The sequence below is a fragment of the Sus scrofa genome, chromosome 8 (assembly GCF_054392235.1).
Source record: "Sus scrofa isolate SSC_HxYL_T2T_F1_AM1 chromosome 8, Sscrofa_HxYL_maternal_Yorkshire_Landrace_v2.0, whole genome shotgun sequence".
Lineage (NCBI taxonomy): Eukaryota > Metazoa > Chordata > Mammalia > Artiodactyla > Suidae > Sus > Sus scrofa.
In genome coordinates, this window is record NC_139390.1 from 36,726,373 (window position 1) to 36,747,380 (window position 21,008).

The window sequence follows — 21,008 nt, forward strand, 5'->3', positions numbered from 1 at the left end:
AGGAGAAAATCCTATGGGGAGAGTAGGTTAGGAGAGGGGTCAGGTGACTACAATTATCTTTTTTTTTTTTTTTTTTTTTTTTTTTTTGTCTTTTTGCCATTTCTTGGGCCGCTCCCTTGGCATATGGAGGTTCCCAGGCTAGGGGTCGAATCGGAGCTGTAGCTGCCAGCCTACGCCAGAGCCACAGCAACGCAGGATCCGAGCCGCGTCTGCGACCTACACCACAGCTCACGGCAACGCCGGAACCTTGACCCACTGAGCAAGGGCAGGGACCGAACCCGCAACCTCATGGTTCCTAGTCGGATTCGTTAACCACTGCGCCATGACGGGAACTCCTACAATTATCTTCATTACTCCTGCTTAGCCTTTGAAGTGAAACTAGTACTTAGAGGCTCATAAAGGCAATGCGGTCTTGTTTGATGAGAGGCAACATCTGATGTGAACAAATCTGGCATATTAAAGGCCACAAGAATTTCCATTAACAGAAAAGACAGAGAGTGACAGGGTTGGAGTTTTATGTGGTCCATCCAGTTAGAAGCAGACCCTGAGCCAGTCGGTAGAAAACAGATAGAGGTTACTGCCCAATAGGCCTGGAGTGGTTACCAGAAAGCCACCAAGTGACCTATATTTTAGATCAGGTCCTAGTGCCACCTGAAGCTAAGGATACTAACCCAAAATAATGGTAAAGAAAAAAAATTTTAAATAAAAGATTTAATTTAGGAATGTGAGAACAGAAAAAATTGAGGATGACATAAAGCTTTTTGATCTGAACAACCGAAAGAATAGAACATTTAATAGGACTTGGAAGCTATGGGAAAAGCAGGTTATGTTTACTTCTAAGGGAAATAATTATTTTGACTTTGGATACATGAATTTTGAGGTGCCTATCAGACAAATATACCCAAAAGGAACAATATAAAATAAGCAGTTGACTATATCAGTGTGGAGCTTAGAAAAGGCTATCAAGCTCGGAATATAAAATCTGTCTACTCTGACAACATTTAAAGCCATGAGACAGAAGAGGAAGTGAGCTCAGCTAGAGAAGAAAGATGACAGAGACCAGTCCTAGGGTAGGTAGACTTTTAGGTGCCTCCATTATCCTTGCCCTCTGGTGGTAATGCCCTTATATGATTCCCATTCCCTAGAATGTGGGCAGGACCTGTAACTTGCTTCTAACCAATAGCATATGTGACACCATGTATGTGATTGACACCGTATCATCACATAATTACAATATAAGGTTAGCACCCATAGTATTGGGAGTTTTTTCTAGCTGACTTTTGTGAAGCAAGCAGCCATGCTGAGAAACCCACCAGGCAAAGAACTGAGAGCAGCCTCTAAAAACTGAGGGCAGCCTCTAGCTGGCATCTTATAAGGTCTTCAGGGTCCAGCCAACATGGAGCCCTCACTCCTACAGTCTTAAGAAAGTAAACTCTGCCGAAAAGTTGTTTAAGCTTAGAAATAAATTCTTCTCTTGTCAAGAATTCAGATGATACCCCCAACACTCCCTGAGATCTTGACTGCAGTCCTACAGAAGACCTAGTTAAGCTGTGCCCCGGCTTGTGACCCAAAGAATCTGTGAGATAATACATGTGTGTGTTGTTTCTAACCACTGAATTTGAGGTAATTTGATATGCACCAATAGAAAAGTAATACAAGTTCCAAGTTACTGTAACATTTAGAGGTCAGAGAACTATGAAAGAACTAGGGAAAAGACCAAGAGGGGCTGATGAGGAAGAAAGATAACCAAGAGAAAAGCGTTTCTCCAAGGGGCTAATTGCCAACTTCCTCAGAGAAATCTGAAACAGATAAAGAACAAGAGGAAGTTGAGTCTGCTGACCTGCTACAGGCTCATAGGTAATCACCATTGAAAGGGACATGAGAAGCCAGGTGGAGCCACCTTTATTCCAGCTTTGGAATCCCCTACTTTATCCCTTCCTGGGAGAAAGTGATAAGAGGCAGTGATTCTGTGTGGGAATTGGTAGAAACCAGGAAGCTTCTGTTCTTTCTGCTCTAGATGATCATTCACTAACAATACTAGTCCTTTCATTGAAAGATTTACAGCTGTTTCTTAGCAATGAGGAGTTTCCCTGTAGATATCTTTGAGGGGGTGGTTCTAGTAATCTAGCCAGCCCCTAGGTGATCACCATGGAAAGGGACATGAGAAGCCAAGTCCAAGTCACCTCCATTCCAGCCTCCTTCCAAGGAAAAAGTGCTAAGAGGCAGTGCTGAGGAAAAGACATTTAGCTGTATTAGGTCCCCGGAAGAACCAATTTGTGCCAGAATTGTGCAACCTCACTGTTTACAAGGCTTTGAAAGTTGGTATTTCAAAACCGGCCAACACTTAATACTAATCAAAGTCAGTTCATTTTAATTACCAAGTAGCTAACAACCTATTTTTAAACTTTTGTTTTCAGACATGCTTAGATTGGCTTTTAATGTGTTTTTTTTTTCCTAAATCAATACAACCAAATCTAATGAGCATGTATTATGTGCAAGGCCCTGAATTAACTAGGTGTAGCTCAGTGAAAGAAGCTGCCCTGCTGCTTTTTGTACATCTATAATTCGTATGCAAACTTATGCTATTTATAAAGCACAGTCACACAATCAAAGACTATGTTGTGCCCTAATGTGATTAGTATTCAGCTTTTGTCTAGATTTATCTACAGCAAGCATCCCATTTTCCTACAATGCTTTGAAAGCAATTTCTTTCCTATTCATTAATTCAATGAAGATATATTGAGCACTTAGTTACACAGCAGAGCAAATTGGATAAAAAAGTACACAAGTAGTCAATATTCCTGTTCTATAATAACAGTGCTATCCAAGATGTGTCCTTTATGTCCTCTATATATTTTATCTGTGTATATGTGTGTATACATGTGTGATATATATATATATATATATATATGTAAAACATATAGTTGACTCTTGAATAGGACAGGGTTCAGGAGCACCAATTCTCAGTGCCACTGAAAATTCTCTTAGACCTTCGTAGTCGGCCCTCTGTATCCATGGCTTCTCCATATTCTCAGTTCCACGTTTGCAAATTCAACCAGTTTTGGATTGTGTAATACCTTACCTTTTACTGCTTAAAGAAATCTGCCTATAAATGGACATGTGAGTTCAAGCCTGTGTTGTTCAAGGGTCAATTAACATATGCATATATATACATTTATTCTACCTTTTTTACATATATAGAGTATATAGATAGATATGTGTGTACGTGTGTGTGTAGAGAGAAAGAGAGTATATTTAACCTATGTATACACTACCTAACCTAGCAATACAACCTTCCCCCTTGCACCATCAGCCTTTCCCCAGGTTCTGCTCTATCATCAAGGCTAAAAGTCACATCAATTGCTCCTATATGTCAGTTTGTTCAGGTTAGCAGTCTTCATTATTCTCTGTAACGTCCTTGGCACTGTTAGGCAAAGGGAAGTATAAAACTAGATCATGGCATGGAGGAGTTTTCAACTTATTTTACTAATAACAGCTTTCCTAACCTTTTTTGGTTGATCCTCACTTGAATGTATGCCCCTCCATGGCATTTATTCCTATTATCTTTTCATTGAAATACTTTTTAGTACAGAGTATATGCTCAATAAGAATTACTTAACTAAAAAGATACTTTCCAAAATGACTGAGGTGGCTTGCATGAAAGTGGAAATATACATTTAGACAGGCAAATGAAAATATACCATTATATAAATATATACCAACTACAGCTAAATAAAAAGAGCGTACGAAATGTATAGCCCAGTTTTCACTCAATAATTTGTTTAATGAATTTAAGACAATAACTATTTTAAAAAATATGTCCGTATAAGTACATTTGAAAATTGAGCCCTGTGCTTTCTCACAGCTATTATAAAGAGAAAAATATAGATCGTGTTGCCTTATTTCCAGCAAAGAGAGGTATTTCATTTTATGAAAGGAAACATTATTTCTCTGGGTGATTAATTCTAAGAATTTGTTACAAAGATAATTATATTAAAGCAAAAATCAGAGCATGTCTTCCTTAATTGTCTAAAGAAAAATGGGTAAATTAACACAGAATTGCTAAAATGAAGATGTTTGATTGAGTGAGATACACAACTCTTTCCAGAATTTCTGTTGTGATTCTATCAACTATCACTCTTTGTGTTATTTATATCTCTACCCAGGAATGATTATTTATTAGAACAAGTTGGTAAGCATCTTCAAGAACAGAAAAAAAAAAAAAAAACAGACTACTAAATGAACATAAATGTCTTGTGCTTTCCAAAATGCACAATGCATGTACATAGTATAGATATCTCACATGAAAAATATACCTCCATATTAATATTTTCCACTCCCCTAAAGTTTAATAAGACTTTAATAGGAAGTATCACATGAAATTATACAAGTGAACACAATATTAGCCTATAAAACACTGGAAAGATTTAAATTACTAACATTGTAAAAATTATAGTTACTTACCACTGTTATATTAATGAGAACAAACTGCTACTCTACTAGGTCAAATGCATTGCCTGTCAGTGCCACAGTAAGCTGCTGAAGCCATTATCCCTGACGAATGCAACCATTAGGCAACCAGGCTTTGTACCACATGGCTATGCCCCCATAGGACCAGAACTCAGTGGTCCTGGGTTAGGCATCTACTCCAAGAGCAGTGAATCCTTTGAGTTGGCTTGTGACATTAACTGAGAACTGGTTCAATTAAAGAACAATGTTCGGGCCAATGTATTTCTTTCTCTTTGCATTCAAACTAAGAAATGCCAAGAAGATTGAGGAGTGACAGAACTGAAAGTGACAGAAGAATAAAGAGGTACTACAAGTCACTTGGACATATAGACATTGAGGGTAGTAGAGTTGCCATCAGAGGTATTGATTCATGACAGGATCCAAGAAGGTAGTGCCCTCCAAAAGCACTTGCTTTGCAGTTCAAAACAAATCCATCTGTGTTCTAGGAAGAGAACACCTTTATCTTTTTTTCCAGCTTTAGTGAGATATAATTGACATGTAATACTGTACAAGTTTAAGAGATACAATGTGATGATGTGATAGACATATATATTGCAAAATAATTACCACAGGCCAGTTAGTACAACTATCACCTCATATGGTTATCACTGTGCGTGTGTGTGTGTGGTGAGTACATTTAAGATCTACTCTTAGCAATTTTCAAGCATATGATACATTAGATTCCCCAGAAATTACACATCTTATAAGTTATGTACTTTTTGACCATCATCACCCAATTCCCTTCTCCACCCTGCAACTCTACTCTCTGTTTCTGAGCTCAGATTTTTTTAGATTTTTTTTTTTTCCACATAGAGATTCGACATGAGATCATACAGTATTTGTTTCTTTCTGTCTGACTTATGCCACTTAGCCCTCAAGGTTCATCCATGTTATCAGAAATGGTAGGATTTCCTTCTTTTTTGGCTGAATAATATTATTTATATTATATACTCATAATTATATTGTAAATTAATTTTTATATAATAATTACTAGTATCAATAATATGCTACATTACACACATATATATTCTGCTTTTCAAAGATTTGCTTTATACCACTTGGCTGTTAGTACCTGGTTTTGCTCATCAAACTCTGAAGAGAATTTTTCACATTTATGAAAAAAGGTGCAAAGTGAAAATAGCATTCAGCACTTGTTTTGTAGTGAGGCTATTATGTAAGCCATGTGTACCTGTAGCACCAAGACTGGCACTAACAAGCTCCCTCCACATGAACTACACTCAGCATCTCAGCATCAAGCCACCATAGCTCCTAACTGTGTCTGTGAGCCTCTATGCCTTCTCTAAGATTTACTCTGTGCATCAGTTAGTAACATGTGTCTACCCTAAGGTAAGTGCTTCTTCAATTTAAGCCGTTTCAGCTGAAGAAAGTTTTCATAGGACCAGTCTGCTTTCGAATAGCGAAAGAAATCTGTATACTTTTTCCTTACATTCACCAGTTTTTCCACTAATGGTTGTTTTCTATTCCAGGATCCTATCTCTAGGATTTAGTGATTTTTGTTCTCCTTAGTCTCCTCTAGCAGTTAACAGTTTTCTTTGCTTTTCTTTCATGCTCTAGACATTTTTGAATAGTATTTAACAGTTACTTTGTAAAATATCCCTCAATTTGCATTTGTCCAACAATCTCTCAAAATTAGAATAAGGTTACACATTTTTTGGTAAAATAACACAAAAACAATGTTGTGATTTTCCTAGCGCATAATTTCTCATGGTATCTATCAATATGTCATATTACTAGTGATATTTACATTGACATTTGATTAAGCTTAGCCAGGTTTCTCCACAGGTTTCTTTTTATTGATAAGTATCTTTGGAACATTCTTTGAGACTATGCAAATCATGTTTCTCCTTAACGTCTTCCCACTAACTTAAGAGGGTTTTATGTGCAACATGTGTTATTGTGGTTTTTGCCTAATGGTGGCTCCCTATTTCTCTATTTAATTCCACGTTAATTGTAATTCTACTGTGAGGAAGAGCTGTCTTCTCCCTCACGTATTCGCTTATTTACGGAATTATTTATTATTATCAGTAAGAACACATGGGTATTTTATTATTTCTGTTAAAATTCATACTATTACTATTTATTTTGTTCTATCTGTTCTGGCTTTGGCCATTAAAGACTCTTTCAGACAACATGTCTCCCATATTCTTTAGACAAGCTGATATTTTTCTTACTTCCTGAAACCCCAAGATGTTGCAGACTCATTTTGTATTTTTCCTGCCCTAACCTTCCAATCAACTACTTCTCAAAGAAGTCCTGGTTCTTTTTTACTGGAGAATGGTGTGTGGAACCAAGATCTAGGTGCTGGGTGTGCTCACTTTAGTGCAGCATCATTGCTTCTGAACCTCTCAGTATACATAACTAGGTTATATATGTGCGCATGTAAACTCTGCATGTTGATCTGACTGCATTTATAGAATCACCTACTTGTTAAATTTATTTGCAACCCTCAAATTAACACTTCCAGCACTTTCATAGTCATCCTCAGATATGTGGAGAGCAGTGAAAAATTTGAGTCACCCACTATGTACGTTTTCAGCTGAGGTCAAACAAGACAATGCTTCCACCTTATTTCAGCTTTCATAGCCTACACATGAAATAGGGTGGCTTATTTAGTGCCATGTTTTTATGGTCAGTGATTTCATTGTTTAAAATGGCTCCCAAGGGTAATGCTGAAGTGCCATCTAATGTTTCTAAGCACAAGAAGGCTGTGATATGTCTTATGGAAAAATACATGTATTAGATAAGCTTCATTAAAAATGATTGATAGAGCTATTGGTTGTGAGTTTAATATTAAAGAATCAACAATAAATAAGATATATTTAAACAAAAACACACATAAAACAAGGAAACAAGGCTAAATAGTAACCATTTGATGAGAATACTGTAACAGAGGCTTGTAGGAACCTAATCCTATATTTCACCTAGAAGCAATGATTGGTATTCACTAGCTCAGTATTACTAGTGACTTCACAGATCATAATTACTGTAAATAATGAGAATAGACTATTTAATCTTGTTTATATATTAAAAACAATGAATTCATATTGACATCTCTGATTCCAATCCAATACCACGAGATTCATTTTAGCCTTCCCGCCTTTTAATTATACTCCTTTCTGCAACACTGAGGAACCCAGCGCTCATTATCTACAATCTATTTCATCTATTTATTTATTTGTTTAATCCTAGTATATATGTGTGTGTAAAATACATGCTTTGCTAACCCATTCCTGCTAAAAATACTTTTACTAATTAGATGACAGCATTTCTGTACACTTCTTTTTGTCACATGTATACACTTAGAATTCTTTTCTACACAGTAAAATTTGGTCAGTTATTTTCTTCCCTATTCTCAATGTGGTTACATTATTCACTTCTAATACAGTTAGGTTAATTTTTTAGTCTGTATTCTATTCTGGCTTTTCCCTCAGGCTAATTTTTTAGTCTGTATTCTATTCTGGCTTCTCCCTCCACCTCCTCATTTGTTTTAATTACATATTGGTTTAGTTTAGGAATATATAAAATATTACTATAATTCCAAGAGTTAGAGTTATACAAAAAGATATACCCATAGACATGTCATTAATGATATATTTTAATTGATTCTGTTTTATTTACAACTTATGAATTTAAATGTTTTCCATTTCAATTCTAAAACCTAGGTTTGCTACATGCAGTTCTATATAACTATAGGCCTTCAAAAAATTTTTAAAAATCTAAAAGCAATAGAATCAAATGTTTTACTTGCAGATAAGTAAAGTCTGCTTGTTTTAAACTATTTTTAACCACATGAATAAAAACAGCAAGATACATTGAATATAGTATAGAGTGATTATTTCATTTTATTTTTGCTTTTTAAGGTGCAACCATGGCATATGGAAGTTCCCAGGCTAGAGGTCAAATCAGAGCTACAGCTCCTGGCCTACACCACAGTCACAGCAATGTGGGAACCTGAGCTTCATCTGCAACCTACACCATAGCTCACGGCAATGCTGGATCCCCCATCCACTGAGCAAGGACAGGGATCAACCTGCATCTTCATGGATACTAGTCAGATTCATTTCTGTTGCACTGTGAAGGGAACTCCCCAGAGTGATTATTTTAAAATTAGACCTCTAATGAAATTTTAGCTTCTCTTAATCATTTTCAAAAGATATAGTACAATAGATAATAACATATGCATCAATATTATCAATACATAGCTTTTAAGGATTTTCACATTTACTTTGGATAACTGGCTACCTAATTAATATATTGAGGTAATAATTAATATAATAATATAATATATATAAATATATAATATAAAAATTATTATTGAATTTAGTAAAACTAAATTCAACTACCTAATTAATATATTACCTCAATATATAATTAATATATTGAGTAAAATATATATTTAGTAAAACTAAATAATATATATTAATATATTGAGTAAAATATATATTTAGTAAAACTAAATTCAACTACCTAATATATTACCTCAATATATAGTTAATATACTGAGGTAATAATTAATATAATTATTATATTATATACATTATATAATAATATAATATATAAATATATAATATAAAAAGTATTATTGAATTTAGTAAAACTTCTGAAATAGAATAACAAAGGTATTTCTCTTCACAGACTATATAAGAAGACAACTTAATACAAATCTATGAAAGTTTTAACAGTAAATAGTAGTCAAGATAGCCAGCAGATTCAATATAAATAGGTGAATTTTACATTTGTTCTATGCAAGAAGGTAAGCACTAGCCATATGTGGCTATTAAAAATTAAATTTAAATTAGTTATATACAGTTATAGGTCAACATATAAATCCCATGTTTCATCAAATCAAAATACAAGACATACATGAAAACTAGAGAGAAAGAAACACAAACACACCACTAAAGAAAATCATCAAACCACAAGCTAAGAAACTAAAAGAAGAAAAGAGTATAGAAGAACTACAAAAAAATACCAGAAAATAAGTAACAAGATGGTAATAAGTATATATCTATCAGCAATAAGTGTAAACATCAATGGAGTAAATGCTCAATCAAATATAAAAAGTAATTAGTTAAAACAACAAGATCCATCTACATGCTGCTTACAATAGGCTCACTTAAGAGCTAAATACACACACAGACTGAGATGGAAAAAGATATTTCACACAAATAGAAAAAATAAGAAAGCTGGGATAGTAATACTCATATGAGACATAGTAGACTTTTTTAGACATGTACAATGAAAGACCAAAAAAAAGGCATTATATAAAGGAATCAATATAAGAGAATATAATACTCATACACATGTATGCACCTAACACAGGAGCTTCTAAATATATAAAGTAAATATTAACAGACATAAAGGAAGAAATTGACAATGATACAGTTAGAGAGGATTTTAACATCTCCACATATATAAATGGAAATATCTAGACAGAAATCAATAAGGAAACATAAGTTACCTTAGATACTTTAGACCAGTTAAACCCAGTGGATATCTATAGGACATGACATCCAAAAAAAAAAGCAGAATATACATTCTTTACAAGTGCACATGGAATGTTCTTCAGGATAGATAATATGCTAGGCCAAGCAATCTCAAAAAATTTAAAAAGATAGAAATTATATCAACTATTTTTTTCTAAACACAGTGGTATAAAATTAGAAAACAATTTCAGGAAGAAAAAAATGGGGACAACATAAACATGTGGAGACTAAACAATATGCTACTAGTAAAACCAATAGGTCAATTGAAGAAATCAAAGAAGACATGAGAAAATTCCTCAAGTCAAATGAAAATGGAAATAGACCAACCCAAATTCTATGGGATGCAACAAAAGCAGTTCTAAGAGGGGAGTTTATAATGATACAGGCCTACTTCATGAAAAATAAAAAATCTCACACACACAAAAAAACTTACCTACTATATAAAGGAATTAGAAAAAGAAGACTAAACAAAGCCCAAAGTCATAATGAACAAAATAATAAAGATTGTGGAGAAATACATAAAATAGAGATAAAAAGTACAAAAGATCAATAAAACCAAGAACTTTTTATTGAAAAAATAAACAAAATTGATGAGCCTTTAGAAAGAATCATTAAGAAAAAGAGATGATCCAAGCAAACGAAATAAGAAATGAAATAGGAAAAATAACAACCAATTTCATAGAGATCTAAAATAATCATAAGAAACTACTATGAACAATTACATGCAAATGAAGTGGACAACGTGGAAGAAATGGATAAATTTCTAGAATCATACAATCTTCCAAAACTGAATGAGAAAGGAAAAGAGTATCTGAACAGACTGATCACTAGCAATGAAACTGAATTTGTAATTTAAAAAACACCAAGCAAACAAATTTCCAGGACAAGATGGCTTCACAGGGGAAGTCTACCAAACATATAAAGAAAAGCTAATACCAATCCTCAAACTATTCCAAAATTTTTAAAAGGAGGAGACACTCCTCAATTCATGCAACAAGGTTACTATAACCCTGATAATAAAACCAGAGAAAAACAAATCTACAAAACCAGAAAATTACAAGTCAATATCTCTGATGGAAGTAGATGCAAAAATTCTCAAAAAAATATCAGCAAACCAAATCCAACAGTATATAAAAAGAATCATACACATAATCAGGTTGGATTTATTTCAGAGTCACAAGGATGGTTCACATACACAATCAATCAATGTGATACGCCACATTAGCAAAAAGAAGGAGGAAAATCACATGATTGTATCCATAAATGCTACAAAATCATTTGTCCAAATTTAACATCCTTTCATGGTAAAAACTCTCATCAAAGTTGGTATAAAGGAAACATATCTCAATATAATAAAGGCTGTTTATAACAAACCAACGGTTATCATCATACTCAATGGTGAAAAGCTAAAAGTTTTTACTTTAAAATCAGGAATAAGGCAAGGATGTCCACTTTGCCACTTCTACTTAACATAGTATTGGGAGTCCTAGACACACAATCATACAAGAAAAATATAAAAGGCATCCAAAATGGGAAGGAAGAAGAGAAACAGAGGACATAATACTAGCATAGAAAATCCTAAATTCTCCCCGACAAAGTATTAGAAGTAATAAATGAAGACAGTATAGTTGCAGGATACAAGACCAATATTTAGAAAACTGTTGTTTTTCTACACACTAAATGAACTGTCAGAACAAGAAAGCAAGAAAATCATCCCATTTAAAATCATATAAAAAATACCTAGGAATAAACTGAATGAAGGAGGTGAAAGAGCTATAAGATATTGATGAAGAAAACTGAAGATGATACAAAGAAATGAAAAGATAACCATGATTGTGGATTGGAAGAATGAATATTAAAATCTCCATACTACACAATGCAATTCATATTAAATGCAATCCCTACTGAAATTACCACATTTTTCACAGAACTAGAATAAATAATCCTGAAATTTATATGAAACTATAAAAGCTCCTGAATTCCCAAAGCAATTTGAGAAAAAAAGACTAAAGCTGAAGATATTACATTCCGAGTCAGACTATACATCAAAGATAAAGTAATAAAAATAGTATGATACTGACAAAAAGAGACATATAGATAGAACATAACAAAGAGAATAGAATTCAGAGCCCAGAAATAAACCTACATGCTTACAGTTAATTATTCTATGGCAAAGAAGGTAAGAATATTCAATGGAGGAAAGTGTCTTCGATAAATGGTGCTGGGAAAAGAGGACAGCTACATGTAAAAGGAAGGAATTAGAGTATTTTCTCACACCATATACAAAAACAAACTTAAAGTAGATTAAAGACCTAAATGTAAGACTTGAAACCATAAAACTTCTAGAAGAAAACATAGGCAGAACATTCCTTGATATAAATTGCATCAATATTTTTTTGGGATCTGCCTCTTAAAGCAAAAAAAAAATAAAATAAAATAAAATAAAAAGGGGGACCTAATTAAACTTGAAACCTTTCAGACAGAAAAGTAAAATAAACACTGAAACAACAAAAAGACAACCTACTGAATGGTAGGAAATATTTGGAGATTATACAACCTATAAGGAGTTAATATCCAAAATATATAAATAGCTCAAACAACTCAATACAAAAAAATGATTAAAAAGTGAGCAGAAGAATTGAATAGACATTTTTTTCCCAAGGAGGACAGGCAGATAGCCAATAGGCACATGAAAGGATGTCTGACATCACTAATCATCAGAAAAATCAAACAAAAAACACAATGAGGTATCACCTTACACCTGACAGAACAGCCATCATCAAAAAGAACACAAATAATAAGCGTTGGTAAATTCATGGAGATGAGGGAACCCTAGTAAACTGTTGATTGGTATTATGAAGTAGTGGTATCACTACGGAAAACAGTATGGAGATTCCTCAAAAATTAAAAATGTGATCCAGCAATTCCACTGCTGGGTACACATTTGAAGGCAATTAAAATACTACTTCAAAAAGAAAATGCACCCCAATGTTCACAGGAGCATTATTTACAATTTCCATGATATGGAAGCAATCTAAGTGTTCATCAGCATATGAATGGATAAAGAAAATGTGATATGTTTAAGGAAACATTACTCAGCCATTAAAAAGAATGAAATTTTGCCATTTATAACAACATGGATGGATCTGAAGGGCATCATCCTTACTGAAATAAGTCAAACAGAGACAGAAAAAGACTGTACCTTATTATCACTTACATGTAGAATCTAAAAGGTAAAACTAATATATGACTATAACAAAACAGAAACAGGCTCACAGTTCAGAGAACAAACTAGTGGTAACCAGTGGGCAGAGAGAAGGAAAACGAGGCAAGATGAAGGATTAAGAAGTATAAACTATTATGTGATACAAGGGTATATGTATAGCACAGTGACTATAGCCAATAATTTATTATAACTATAAATGGAGTAAAATCTTATTGAATCATTATGTTGTACACCTAAAACTACTATAATATTGTAAGATTGAAGTAATCAACTATACTTCAATTAAAAAATGAAGAGAAAGGAGTTCCTGTTGCAGCTCGGGAGTAACAAATCTGACTGGTGTCCATGAGGACACAGGTTTGATCCCTGGCCTCAAACAATGGTAGAGGATTTGATGTTGACATGAGCTGTGGGGTGGGCCAGCAGCTACAGCTTTGATTCAACTCCTGGTTGGGAAATTCCATGTGCCACAGGTGTGGCCCTGAAAGGACAAAAAATTAAAAAAAAATGTTACCAAACATTTAACATAATAAATGTCATTTACGACAAACCCACAGCAAATATAATACTCAGTGGAGAAAAGCTGAAAGCCTTACCAGTAAAATCTGGAAAGACAAGGATGCCCACTCTCAGCACTTTTATTCAACATAGAATTGAAAGTCCTAGCCACAACAATTAGACAAACAAGAGAAATAAAAGGTATCCAAACTGGAAGAGGTAAAATTGTCATTGTACGCAGATGACATGATGTTATATGTAGAAAACCCTAAGGACTCAACCCCAAAACTACTAGAACTAATGAACAAATTCAGCAAAGATACAACATTAACATTCAGAAATCAGTCACATTTCTGTATCCTAACAATGAAATATTAGAAAAGGAATACAAAAATACAATACCTTTTAAAATTTCACCCCAAAAAATTCAATACCTGGGAATAAACCTGACTGACCAAGGAGGTGAAAGACTTATATGCTAAGAACTATAAAATATTAACCAAGGAAATTAAAGAAGATTCAAAGAAAGGGAAAAATATTCTATGCTCTTGAGTTGGAAAAATTAATATTGTAAAAAAGGCCATACTAGCCAAAGCAATCTACATATTCAATGCAACCCCTATCAAGTTACCCACGATATTTTTCACAGAACTAGAACAAACAATCCAAACATTTACACGGAACAACAAAAGACCCAGAATTGCTAAAGCAATCCTGAGAAACAAAAAACAAGCAGGAGGCATAACTCTCCCAGACTTCAGGCAATATTACAAAGCTACGGTAATCAAGACAGTACTGGTACCAAAACAGACATGCAGACCAATGGAACAAAATAGAGAATACAGAAATAAACCCAGATGCCTACAGTCAATTAATCTTCAACAAAGGAGGCAAGAATATAAAATGGGAAAAAAATCTTCAACAAGTGGTGCTGGGAAAACTGGACAGCTGCATGTAAATCAATCAAACTGTAACACACCTTCACACCATGCATAAAATAAACTCAAAATGGTTTAAAGACTTAAACATAAGACAAGACACCATCAAATTCCTAGAAGAGAACATAGGCAAAACGTTTTCTGACATCAACCTTACAAATGTTTTCTCAGGTCAGTCTCCCAAGGCAATAGAAATAAAAGCAAGACTAAATCAATGGGACCTAATCAAACTGACAAGCTTTTGCACAGAAAAGGACACCATAAAACAAAACAAAACAAAACAAAAAGACAACTTACAGAATGGGAGAAAGGAGTTTCAAATGATGCAACTGACAAGGGCTTAATCACTAAAATATACAAGCAACTTATACAATTCAAAAGCAAAAAGCCAACAACACAACTGAAAAATGGGCAAAAGACCTGAATAGACATTTCTCCAAAGATATACAGATGGCCAACAAGCACATATAAAAATTCTCAACATCACTGATGATTAGAAAAATTCAAATCAGTTACCACGAGGTAGCACCTCACACCAGTCAGAATGGCCATCATTAACAAGTCAACAAATTACAAATGCTGGAGAGGGTGTAGGGAAAGGGAACTCTCCTGCACTTCTGGTGGCAATGTAAATTGGTACAACAACTATGGAAAACAGTATGGAGGTACCTCAGAAAACTAAATATAGAACTACCATGTGACCCAGAAATCCCACTCTTCCTTGAAAAAGACACATGCACCCACATGTTCATTGCAGCACTATTCACAATAGCCAAGACATGGAAACAACCTAAATGTCCATCAACAATTGAATGGATTAAGAAGATGTGGAATATATACATGATGGAATACTACTCAGCCATAAAAAAGAACAAAATAATGCCATTTGCAGCAACATGGACTGAACTAGAGACTCTTAGACTAAGTGAGTTAAGGTCAGAAAGAGAAAGACAGTGCTCGCTTCAGCAGCACATATACTAAAATTGGAACGATACAGACAAGATTAGCATGGCCCCTGTGCAAGGATGACACGCAAATCCGTGAAGAGAAAGACAAATACCATATGATATCACTTATATCTGGAATCTAGTATATGGTGCAAATGAACCTTTCCACAGAAAAGAAAATCATGGACTGGGAGAACAGATTTGCACTTGTGGTTGCTGAGGGGGAGGGAGTGGGATACTGGGAATTTGGGGTTAATAGATGCAAACTATTGCCTTTGGAATGGATAAGCAATGAGATCCTGCTGTATGGCCCTGGGAACTACATCTAGTCACTTATGATGGAGCATGATAATGTGAGAAAAAGAATGTATATACATATGTGTGACTGGGTCACCTTGCTGGACAGTAGAAAATTGACAGAACACTGTAAACCAGCTATGATGGAAAAAATAAAAATCGTTTAAAAAAATGAAGATAGAGAATGTAAGTGGAGAATAACAAAATACACTATTCATCACAGAAGAAAACGTGACAAAGGCATTAAAACATACTTTGGTGCAATATTAAATTGGCAAACCAGTCATGTATTTTGCGCTACTCTGACTTTTGGGTTAAGCAAAAAAACTAAGCTAAAATTACATAAATAATATGATCCTAAATTTGTTGACTCTGTGTGTGTGTGTGTGTGTGTGTGTGTGTGTGTAAACTATAGAAGCAACAAACAGGTGTTTAGGCAGTTAGGTACACAAATCCGAATAAACATAATTAACAGTTTATAATGGATTTCTCTATGTGTTAGATGATAATATTTTTCTTCATACTTTTTCATAGTTTTAAAATATTCACTGTTAAGTCTTGTTTTGTTTTCTAATCAGAAAAATGTTCTAAAAAAAATAGCCCAGGATCTGAATTATCTTCTTCCTCCAAGTTCTTACAGATCAGTGAGGAATGAGAGCCAGGCAGAGGATGTGGCTAAGGTACCAGGATTGGGTAGTTTCCAAACTCCTTGACTAACATCACCTGACTCAAGTGTGCTCACTCCACACACTCAGCTCATCCTAGCACAAGAGGACCGGAACACTGATTTTCACTGTTCAGGGTCACTTACATGGACGTATTTACACACCAGTTCATATGTTTTACTCCTCAACTGCAAAATCAAGTTTCCATTCCTTTAGTATCTTTACAAAGCATCTCATCCAGCACTGGATATAGCTTTTGCAAATATAAGGACCTTAAAAAGGTGAACAGAAAATTATCTCTTGAATATAAAGTGCAGTTTTTCATCCCATTAGGTACTCTTTTCACAGAAAGTGCGAAATTAATTCTTGAAGACCAAAACTACTCCTAGGAGAAACAATATTTTTTTGAGTACTTGAGAAAAGGCTTGAGGCAAAATTATTAAGAATCATCAGTGTTGAAGTGTTTTTGCTTGCATGTATTTTAAAGCGGCAAATAAAAGTAAGGATATTTTCAGTGGAAGAAAATCACCACTTTAGTAATGTCAGGATTTCACATCAGCAAAATTTCAGATTGGTAAAATGGTGAACAGGAACAGAAATAGTTGATACAATGGAGATACAGTTTGATGGAACTGTGTAATGAAGGTAGAAACTTTTATCTTTAAAAGGTAAACTTCAAGCAATCTCAGGTAAAAGACTGAAAACTCTGTGAACATTGTACCAGTTCTTACAAGCAGACTTGAAAATGCAGACAGAATAGAGAAAATAAGCACATTACAAGGTAAGTAGCCTAGCGGTTACAGACACAGAAGCTGAAGTGTGATGGCCAGAGTGGAAATCTCACCTCCACTATCACTAGCCGTCTCACTCTCAAAAAGTTACTGAGATTATCCTACTGCAAAATGAGGATAATAATAATATTTACCCCACATGGCTCTTGTGAGAATAAAATAAAACCATAAATACTAGCTGATTTAGATTATGAGGTGGAGAACATAGCTTTATTTCTATGGAATCCATTTTATTTGTTTTACAACATCATAAAAAGCTGAATTCCTATTTAAAATTTAAATATCAGTTTGAATTGGAGTCACGAATGATGGGCTCTAGTTGAGCTTCTCTGACCTCAAGGTGAACTGTGAGCACACCATATTTTTTTCTAAGCCCTGATGATGTCATGAGAGAGTGTTGTGGGTAAGTTTTACGTTCTCTTGCTGCTTTCAAATTCCTATGATCTATATAGCTGGGAGAAAAAAGTGTTTTAATACTGCTGCTTACAAAATATTTTCACAATAGGAACTGAAATAGTGGAGCGTTTCAACATATTTATGTAACAACTAAATTAAACAAAGAGCGAGTACAATTTCCCAGTGGGAGAACTTTATAGAAGTAAAAACTGATCAAAACAGTTTTCAGAATGTGTGCATACTAAAGTTTCAGTGAACAGAACAAAATCCCTGAAAAACCAATCCTGGCATTGGAAAGAGGAAAAATTAAGCTTTTTTCTCTTTTCTCTGCATGTATATTCCTTCATTATTTCATAGTAAAATGGAAGGTATACCGATAACAGATAAAATCAATTCCACTGGCACATTATATTTTTCAACCTCATAATTTAACTAGTATTTATTAACTTCTGATGTGATATAACAGTTAGAAGCTGGTAGGGTTTTGAAGATTTTTTAAAAATTTCAGGTCTTCCCTCTAAAAACTTATTCACATATGTTTATTTATATATACATATATATACATGTATTATATATATATAGCGGAATAAGAGATATATATTATATATAAAGATATATAAAATACATATTTTTATATACCATGGAATAAGATGTATATACACACAGTTAACAATGAAAGGTAGAATGTATTTAAACACAAAATAAATGGCTTATATCCAGGACAGTAAATTCAAATGATAATCAGGTCCAAGGCAAGTGAGTAAGAGCAATGGGCAAGGGAGATACTGAGCCACACTGAAGCATGTCTTTTCAGTTTGGTAATGGAGGCGGAGGGTTCCCAGATTTTCTTTTCCTTTTCCTCTTTTTTTTTTTTTTTTTTTGTCTTTTTGCTATTTCTTGGGCCGCTCCTGCGGCACATGGAGATTCCAAGGCTAGGGGTCTAATCAGAGCTGTAGCCACCAGCCTACGCCAGAGCCACAGCTACGCGGGATCCAAGCCGCATCTGCAACCTACAGCTCACGGCAACGCCGGATCCTTAACCCACTGAGCAAGGGCAGGGACCGAACCCGCAACCTCATGGTTCCTAGTCAGATTCATTAACCACTGCGCCACGACAGGAACTCCCAGATTTTCTAACCTTCTAAACAGAAACAAGAATTTAGGTGTTTACGTAAAATAGCTATTTTTTTCTACTATTGGAAACTAATTTAAAAATTTTTAAACACTGTGTAAATCAAACAGACACATCTCTAAGGCCTAATCATCCTGTGAACTTCCACTTTACAATCTTTGGATTATTAAATGCCATAGAAAAACATTTGTTAGCACTTTATGATTCCCCAGATATTTAACCCGCTGTAATATTTTTTCTCATAAAACCTGAAGCAATTATTACACTAATTTTTACAATTTTATGGGAAAAAAAGGATCAAGGAAGCTAAATAATGTCTACGTAGTCCTGCAACAAATAAACAGAAGCTTTGATTTCAAAACCAGGTTTGTCCATCTCCAATGTCCATATCCTTTCTAATATGCAATATTTTTATCAAAAAAAAAAAAAAAAGGCTGTGTGAAAAAGAAACAACTTTATTTAAGACCTGGGGGATAGGTAAGATTTGGGTATCCAAAGGGGAGGTATGAAATAGTTTTAGAGACAACATGTAACTATTGGAGGAAGGAATGAGCACAGTACTTTCAGACAATAACTTGAAAACTGGACTGGTGACAGTAGACATTGCATAGGGTGAACCAGGAAAGTGAATTATATATAACACATAAGTAATATTTACTTTAACATTCACCTCAAAATATTACACCCAAAGCTAGTAAACTTAAATTGCTCATTTATATTCATGTTAATCTCCAGTGTCAAGCAATGATCAACAACAACCTTCACTGTCTTTAATATTCTAAGAAAAATAGATTCTGGTGACAATTCAGAGGTGAAAATCATGTTGACACGTGTACATGAGCAAAATTATCTAATACCCTCTCCTCCTAATTCAGACATCCAAAAGCAACACCCAAGTGCAGTTATTCCATATTTCAAACAAGAGTTAGTGTCCTTCTAGATAAATTATCCATAAAATTACACTTCCTAATTTCACCTGAAGAGTACTCAAGTCTCCCTACAAAGTGTCTTAGGCTGACATCCCAGACAGCATGATCTGCCTGTCAAGAAAGTTTAAGAGCTTTCCTGATCACTGTGATGAAACTAGTCTACATTCTTAAATGGTTTGTTTAGTTTCAAAACCACAAAAAGAAGACTCTAGTTCCTTTAAAAATCAAATTGTACTACTAGCCCCATTAAAATTACCTAACTTTGTGGGAAAATTCAAAATAATATCAGTAAGATTATCTCAGATCTAGCTTGGGGAAGATGGTCCAGTGTTGCCAGAACTTCTGACATATTTCTTCAAAAAATAAATTGGAAAGCTGTTCTTTTTAATGTAAAGTCTCTTAATTTTTCAAATTTTTGCTCACTTAAAATAATTTATAAGCTAAAAACCAAAAAAAAACTGCAGATCTCCTAAAGGAAATGTATAAATTATCCAGGGTTGGGGCTGAGTAGGGTAGAATTGCAGCAATGTTCAAACATTGCTATAAAAACACTGTATAAGAAATGGTTTATACAAAGGTGAGGAGGAAAGAGACTGCTAATCACATTTGGAAACAGAAATGTAACTTGTTAACTTTCTTTACAAACACTCACCTTGTCCCCTTCCCCCAATTTCTGGACAAAATGAAGAAAGTACTGAAGCATCATATATTTTCAGAGATTTAAATAAACCAGCTCAAGCAGCATGTGGGTTTCAGGCTCTTTTTCATTCATAAAAAGATTAGCTCTGTATTAAATACATTTTAAACAGAGAAAAAAAAGACAGACATTACTGCAGAGCTTTAAAATACTGCATCTCAAAGTTACCTAATATTTGGTTTGGTACAGTTAGACACACCCTAGAGGAATATCTAAGTATTTCCTGTGAGCAGGAGACTTTTTCAAACAATACATCTGTTTCCCCCAATTCTTGAAGATTCTCATGGGTGTCGTGTATGTGCGTGTGTTGGTGTGTGTGTGTACATTTGTCTGGGTCTGGGGATTTCTAAAGATTGGCAATCACAGCCCTAGTCTTTAGCAATGGATATGGAAGTACCTTAATCTTCTAATATATAAGTAAATAAAAATGACTAGAAATCAAGGTAATTAGTCATGACAGTAACTAACACGTAGGA

At 34.3% G+C, this 21,008-nt stretch overlaps 1 protein-coding gene and 1 non-coding gene across 4 annotated transcripts in view; one reads left to right on the forward strand and one right to left on the reverse strand.

The window, feature by feature from the left end:
- The window catches only part of COX7B2 (cytochrome c oxidase subunit 7B2), a 358,064-nt gene that overhangs the window by 306,854 nt on the left and 30,202 nt on the right, over positions 1 to 21,008 (reverse strand). The window lies entirely within an intron of this gene.
- On the forward strand, positions 15,632 to 15,738 carry LOC146400421 (U6 spliceosomal RNA). The gene has a single exon (XR_014813902.1). It is a non-coding gene; the product is annotated as a U6 spliceosomal RNA (small nuclear RNA).